This window comes from Oryx dammah, unplaced genomic scaffold (assembly GCF_014754425.2).
Source record: "Oryx dammah isolate SB20612 unplaced genomic scaffold, SCBI_Odam_1.1 HiC_scaffold_24, whole genome shotgun sequence".
NCBI classification, from domain to species: Eukaryota; Metazoa; Chordata; class Mammalia; order Artiodactyla; family Bovidae; genus Oryx; species Oryx dammah.
This window is the reverse complement of record NW_024070208.1, coordinates 11389181-11397081: the sequence shown is the minus strand read 5'-3', so window position 1 is coordinate 11397081 and position 7901 is coordinate 11389181. Positions and strand designations below refer to the sequence as shown.

Genomic DNA, 7901 nt, shown 5'->3' with positions numbered 1-7901 from the left:
GTATGTGTGTGTGAGTGAAGGGGGAGGGGGAGGCCAGAGGGAGGGAAGGACAGAGAGAAAAAGAGCCCCACGAGAGACAGTGGGGAAATGGAGAGAGAGGGGAAGACAGGGCCGGAAACAGGTGATTGAAGTCACAGTGTGAGAACTTTGAACACCGGGATAGGTTGTCCAGCTTTCTGCCTGTAGGGAATCAAAGTTGGTTTTTCAGCCATGAGTGATGATCACATCACTCACAGAGTTGTTCTTTAGGAAGATTTCTCTGACAGTAGTGAAAGTAGACAGTTGGTGGTAGAGAAAGGGACAGTTAGGATGTTGCTGAGATGTTATTTTCCCGTGATGTTACTTTTACCTGAAGAGTAGCACAGGAGGAACTGGAGTCATACTCTAATCTCAGATTGAAAAATAGAAGATTTCCCTTCCATGACATCTGGAGATTGCTGAGCAGTAAGGTGGCCGTCCTTCGGAGTGGCTGCTGGGTGAAGAGCACTGACTGCCTTGGGTCTAGGGCTGCAGAGCAGCAGAGCCGTGGCTCTCAGGAGCCCGGGCTCCGCCTATACCGCTGATTCTGCTCCTGGGAGTAGGCATGCGTCTTCACAGACTAGGTAATCTGGAGATGCATCCCTGGTTACAGTCCACTGAGGGAGAAGATACGTTGTCTGTAATACTGAATTTTAGATTGTAAGAGATACAATTTCATATGATACGAAACTTGAGATTGCAGTTAGCCTGTTACTTGGAAGCATCAAAAAGAATATAATTGTACAGTTAAATCTTGGTTATTTTTGACAAGAAAGGAAAATCTAACACCCAAAGTAGTGCCTACAGTAGAATCTGGTAACATAGTTACATGAATTCAGCTGTATCGAATCATGGATCAAAGTAAGTGTCTACTGATGGATGAGGGATAAGGTAGAGGTGGTGTGTGTGGTTGGGATAGTATTCATGTCTCTGAGTTTCTGCTATGTGTTGGACCTTGTCCTTTTCTTTTTTTGACAGAAAAGTAGGATTTATTCGTGGGCATGAGTAAGGAGGGGACAGCACCAAGGCTCTCATGACTACAGGGCCCACCATTTGTCCGGAGGGCCTCGATTAGGGATGTATTTGACTCCACAGCCATCCGGGATGAACCACGTTTCTGACATCATGTCTTCAAATGCATCGACATTAAACTTAGTAAATCCGCATTTCTCGGAGATATGTGTCTTCTGGTGGCCAGGGAGCTTGAACTTGGCCCAGCAGAGGCCCTCAATCATATGCTCTTTATTCTGCAGCTTAGTGAGGATGGACCTTATGGCTTGACCAATGTGGACCCTGGCCACTGTGCCCTGGGGCTTTCCAAAGCACCACATATATCCCTATCTGGAGCATAGATTGGGAACACCATGCCAGTCAGGAATGTCCAGTGAAAAGGACTGTCTCCAGGGTCCCTTAGGGCAACCTGCACTTGTATACACACTGAGGAGGGTTCTGTGTGTGGCCGAGGCACACTAGGTCCCTATGGGGAACAAACATAGTCCACTTAATTGGCTGCAAATGGCCCCTGTCTTAGTGGTAGGAATGTAGTAATGAGCAAAGCCAGACGCAGCTGTGGTCCTTTCACCTTCACCGTGCCTGTGAAAACACACAGACACTTGACCAGGAGAACATTCTTGTGGATGAGTCCTGGTAATCTGTGCAGAAATGGGGAGGGGGCCTTGGTTTAACAAATCTAGTGATAGACAGTGGAGAATTAACTATGTTTTACATTTAAGCTCACATTTGGGAATGCTCCGGGAGTTGGTGATGGACAGGGAGGCCCAGCATGCTCCAGTTCACGGGGTTGCAAAGAGTTGGACACGACTGAGTGACTGAACTGAACTGAACTGAACACATTGCTCAGAACCTAGCATTACCCTTTGAGAGGTGTTAGCATCAACAAAACTAATGCTGTCCCCCTGAAAGATTGGTCTAACACTGAATCTCAGTCTTTAAATTTTTATTTTTATGTAGAAATAGTAGAGGAGAGTGATTTTAGTCATTTGTCATTAAAATGGTTTGATCTTTTCTTCTTCCATCTCTGAATGGAAGCATGTTAGCTGCTCACCCAGAAAGATTCAAATCATACCTTTTTTTTTTTTTAAAGGCCAGGTTTCCTAGATATGAAACTTAAGACTGTTCTGTATTTTTATATACTCGAAGTTCTCAAATTTGAGGTCAAGGAGAAGAGGTAAAAATAAAAAGGAAGAAGACAGTGCTTGCTTACACAGTAAATTCTTTTCATGAGTTCCATCTTAAAGAAATAAACAGTGTCTTAACTTTAATTGGCATTTAATACATTCATTTAGTTGAAATCTTTCTCAGCTAATAGTTCAAATATGAATGTTGGCAATTGCCCCAGGTGTGACAACTCTATATTAAGATATATACTGACTTTGATATATATATCTAATTTTAGAAATAAACATATGCACAGTATATACAGGTACATTGTATTTCTATCACATATCTGAGATGCCACATTTTATTTACATAGAAATTTAGAGATCTAAAGTTTGTCTTCCTGAAGTATTTGATACTGGTTGCTTCTACTGTGAGGCATAGTGATAGCAGCTCATATTTATGAAGTGTTTACTAAGCACCTGCTACTGTATTAATCACTGTAGTACCCATGAACTGGATTTCTTTTTAAAGTCTGGTTTATTGATGTATAATTTATAATACTCTATAGTTTGCCCTTCTTAGTTATGTAGTTCTGTGATTTTTGACAGGTACAGGTCTTATAACCAATACCGCAACCAACCATACGAGATATTTCCATCACCCCAAACAGTTCCCTTGTTCTTCTGTGTAGTCAACCCACTCCCCTCATTCCCAACCCCTGGCAACCACGGATAGGATTTCTTCTGTCTGTATTGCCTTTTGGAAAATGTCATATACATGGAATCATACAGTATGCATTTTGAGTTTGGTTTGTTTAATTTGGCCGAACGCTTTTAGATTCGTCTGTATTGTATCGTCATCAGGTGTAGAAGTTCATACCTTTTTATTGCTGATAGCATTCCATCGTATGGACATGTTATTGTTTAGTTGCTCGGTCGTGTCTGACTCTGTGACCCCATGGACTGTAGCCTGCCAGGCTTCTCTGTCCATGGAAGTTTCCAGGCTAGGATCCTGGTGTGGGTTGCCATTTCCTCCTTCAGGGAATCCTCCTGACTCGGATTGAACCCAGGTCTCCTGCACTGGCCAGTGGTTCTTTATTGCTGAGCCGCCACGGAAGCTCTTGTATGGATATACCACATGTTTATTTGTTCACCAGTTGGACATTTGCATTTCCAGTATTTGGTGATAATATTTATGTAGAAGCTTATATATATATTTCTCTTGGGTAAATATCTAGGAGTTGGACAACAGGATTGTATGATAAGTATATGTTTAACTGTGTAAGAAATTGCTAAAGTGAAAGTGGAAGTCTCTCAGTTGTGTCCGACTCTTTGTGACCCCATAGACTTTACAGTCCATGGAACTCTCCAGGCCAGAATACTGGAGTGGGTAGCCTTTCCCTTCTCCAGGGCGTCCTCCCAATTCAGGGATCGAACCGAGGTCTACCCACGTTACAGGCAGATTCTTTACCAGCTGAGCCACAAGGGAAGCCCTAAATTAGATAATTGCTAAACTGTTTTCCAAATAGGCATTCCCACCAACAGTGTGAGAGAGGTGTAGTTGTTCCGTATCCTTACCAGCCCTTGGTATTGTAGATGGGGTGGTATTTTTCATCTACTCTAATGGGTGTAGTGGTCCTGTGACTTTAATTTGCTTTTCTCTATTGAGTAATGATGTTGAGATCTTTTCTGTTCTTACCATCTGCGTCTCTTCTTCTGTGAAGTATCTGTTGAGATCATTTGAGCATTTAAAAAGTTGGTTTGTTTTCTTATTTTTGAGTTGTGAAAGTTCTTTACATGTTCCAAATAGTAGTATATGAACTGACTTTAATTCTCACAATAATTTTTTGAGGTGGGTACTGTTACTGTAAATTATAGATCAGAAAGTTTAGGCACAGGTTTTAGTCATTTCCCAGGATTTCACAGCTAATAGGAAGCAGAGCTGGTATTGGAACCCATCCTGTGCTAAACTGTTTGCCAGGCTTTTTTTTTTTTTTTTTTGGCAGAGCTTGATTATGGGGGACTGTGAATAGAACCAGGATCCAATTCCTGTAGGTGGTAAAATAATGGTTATGGAGACACCCCTGAGCAAAGTGGCAGTATATTACAGTAGCAACTCTGCATCACCTCTTTGGGAACAGCTGTTTGTTTCTGTTGAAAAAAGTTAATTATTTTTACTTCACGTCTCTTCTACTGGTGACCAAAAGTACTTCTTTTAAATTACAGTCCAAGTATCTGCCATTATCAGGTAATGAAGTACTGTATATAAATGGATTTTCTAAACAGCAGAAGTTTACCCTTTTATGTATCAATACTTCATAAAAATGTTTCTGCGTTTGATGTTGGTCATTTGTTTTTTAAAAACTTTTATCATAATGCTGACTTCTAGGCACTTATTCTTTGGTGACATCCTCAGATATCCTGAATATCCTCTGATATTTCAGAGTGGCTTCAGACCCCGGTACTTTTTTTTTTTAATATTTAATTTATACTGGGATATAGCCGATTGATAATGTGGTGATAGTTTCAGATGCACAACAAAGGGCCTCAGCCATCCATATTCACGTATCCATTCTCCGTTCAGGCTGCTATGTAACATCCAGCAGAGAGAGTTCCATGTGCTATACAGTGGTCCTGTTGTCTGTTCATTTTAAAACAGCAGTGTGTACATGTCCATCCCAGACTCCCTAACTATTCCAGACTCCAGTACTTTTAAGTTACATTTGTAGCGATTGACTTTTTAAAAACAACAACAACAACAAACCTTTTCTTATTATCCCCTCTGTCACTTGTTGGTCCTGAAATCATGCTTTCACTAGTCCCTCTTTCACCATTTATAATTCGATTGGCTAAAAGATAATCAAATTAGGCTTATGTGGATATTATCTAAGATAAATTTTAACTCTGGGAAACAACTTGGGGATTTTCCAAGTGAAAATCTCCCGTGACTGCTCAGAGGGCCTCTCTTGGTGTTTGGGTTCCAAAGAGTCCTTCTGGATAAATGAGCTCTAAATCAAGTCAGGTATGACATTTGATGGTAGAACATGTGATGCATTTTTCTTTTTAGCCTAACTTTTATTAATAATTTATTAAATCATGGAGATTAGTTTAGTAAAAAGATTAGTCAGGCAGTGTTCAGTGACATGGAATATACAGGCACTTAGTGGGCAGAAAGTTGGTTTACAGTCATTATGTTTTGTAGCAGTTTACAAAGTTCCTAAGTCAGTGACAGCTTGTCCCCTCAGCTGTGCCTTTAGTAGGGCAGAATGATTACTTCCAAGTAATTAACTGAGGGGAGGAGACTTTGCTAAATCCTATTTATTTTTTGTAAAAGACTAGGATGAAGGCTAGCCAGTGAGCTGTGCTTTTAAAGTACTTTTGGAAGTGCTTAATGCTTTCAAGCCATTCTGATCAATTTAAGCTTTTAGAAGAAATTAATATATACCGCAGCCAGGGACAGGGTAAATATCTGTAGTGACTGCAGTTTCAGCTGCTTGGGCACCTTATCAGATGGACAGGGACTTGGAGAGCAAAACTTCACTGGCCACATGTTGACACCCTGGGGCTCTCCAGGGCATACCTGGTTAGCTTTTATTTGTGGACAGTTCTGTTTGAAAGGTAAAGAGAACTGTGGCTGCCACTTGGAAGTAGTAGAGTTATGAAACAGGATTGTAATGATAATCTGATTCAAATAGGGTTTCATCAAGCTTGCAGTTTTATTTAAAATCATTTTGCTGTATTGGACTTTAGTTCCTTTCTAACCCCAGGTTTACTTTTTTTAGTCTGAAAACCAGATTAGTAATTCACACTTATTTTTCCACTGAACTTTGAATTTTCTAGTAGATTTTATCTGTTTAGTGAATTTATAAATCTGCATCTGGTATTGCAGCGTGCTGGCTTTTCCAGATTACATAGCAATATACACCTTTTCTATAAGAGTTAATGAGTAGCCAGGTTAGGCTTCCCGGGCCATTGTACATTCAAAGCCAGAAAGTTTGCTGTCTCCCTTCCATCCCCTCCCCTCCTTTTTTTCCCTTTCATCTTTGTATTTAGTTGCTATATTAAAATAACTTTTAAAAGTTGCGATTTGTATTTTTTTTTAAACAGCATGCAGGTTTTTCATTTTGCTTCCTTATAGATTCTGACTCTGTTTTATTGTGAATTTTAAATTATGGTGATTAACCTGGGCAGAGTAATAGTTTAATCAAGGGAGGTCTGGCTGCTTGGCTCTCCCTCTCCCCCTTTTCTGTCTCTCTGCCCCGTTTTTACCTGTGGATTTGCATGTTTGACCTAGCAGAGTAACTGGGTCCACAGCAACATGGGCGTGCCTCCCTCAGAAACACTCAGTTTCACGTATGACTCATAAGCTGAAGCACAGACACCACTTCCCCAATCTACAGGAGCCATTTTAACAGCACAAAACTTGCCGGATAGCTTTTTACTTTCCAGCCCAAAGGACAGTGTCTAAAGAGAACGAGAATATTGGAAGGTAACTCATTAAGATTTTGCGTGTCTGCTTCTGACTGTTTCCTGGGCTGATGAACGGGGAGGGTGCTTCTTACCTGGCGAAGAACATGGCTGAATGTGATCTTTAACTCTCTGGAAAAAATGTGTGTCTGGGGTCCCATGCCTGATTGCACTTTGCTACTGGGGGGAAACAAAGCGTTCAAATGCTGGAGGCTTTGAGATCTTCTTGATGAAGCAGTTGTTTTATTTTCTGTGATTTCTTTTTCCCCCTCTGTATGACTTGAGAATAAAGGAGACTTTTCTTGATTTTTTTTTTTAATACCACAAAGGAAACCAGGTCAAATTCTAATTTTTAAAAATGTGACTATATTTGTGAGGGTGCTCTGTAAATTACAATTAAGCAAACTATTATTTATGTGTGATTTGAGTGTTAAGGAAGAAGTTGAAGGGCGATGGTTTTGTTTTGGCATTTTAGTTAAGGGGAAGTTTGTAGACAACTCAGTCATAGGTGTTGCTCACTGTAATATTCTTTGTAATATTCTTTTTTTGTTTCTTTAAAGTTAATGAAATTTATACTAAGCATTTAATTTTGAAACTGAATGTAAGTTTGGATAAAATGCACGGTTATTTAGAGAACAAGTAAAAGTGATTATTAAAGAGGAAGAAAGGCTAGAATGATTCATTTACAGTTAGGAAAAAATAATAAAGTTTTATAATTCACACTAGAAATTTGTTCAGAGTAGCAACCTTAGAAGCATAACTAATTTCTGAGCAAATGTAGTATTTTGATTTGTGTTAAAAAAAGGAATGTTGACCTTCCATCTATACAACTATTCTTAAAATGTGCTTGTTTTGAATTAAAAATTAAAAACTAAGAAAAGAGTACTTAGTCTTTTCCTGAGATAGTTCTCATTATGGAAATTAGGAGGTTTTTCAAGTGTATATAATGGTGTCTGTTCAAGTTCCAGGTGCTCTGAGAAACTGGATGCAGCGGTATATTACTTAAAAAGTTATTTTGTGAAACTAAAATCTGAATGACAGTAAAGTTTGAATATGCAGTGATGCCAAATGCAGTTTTCAGAAATCAAACTTGGCAAGTCATGTATTGTTGACTGTGATGATATTTAGCTAGTTCATGGAGGATTCGCTGTTAATAACTTTGATAAGTGACTGAAGGCCTGTCAGATGAAAGGGAAGATAGAAAGGCAGTCAATTATTATTTCTTACTCTTTGAAAAGATTGTTCCTGTTATCAGATCTCAATTGACAGGCATAAGCAGACATTTTACCACTTTAG

The 7901-nt window shown here is 39.5% G+C and overlaps 1 protein-coding gene and 1 pseudogene across 1 annotated transcript in view; one reads left to right on the top strand and one right to left on the bottom strand.

Annotated features, from left to right (window-relative positions):
* Window positions 1-1410: 1410 nt before the first annotated feature.
* LOC120883430 lies at window positions 1411-1533 on the bottom strand (annotated as a pseudogene).
* Window positions 1534-6488: 4955 nt separating this feature from the next.
* Window positions 6489-7901, top strand: part of ELF1 (E74 like ETS transcription factor 1) — an 83232-nt gene continuing 81819 nt past the window's right edge. The window contains exon 1 of the mRNA XM_040267166.1: window positions 6489-6627. The gene's annotated coding sequence lies outside the window, so the exon portion shown is untranslated. The remainder of the gene's footprint in view (window positions 6628-7901) is intronic.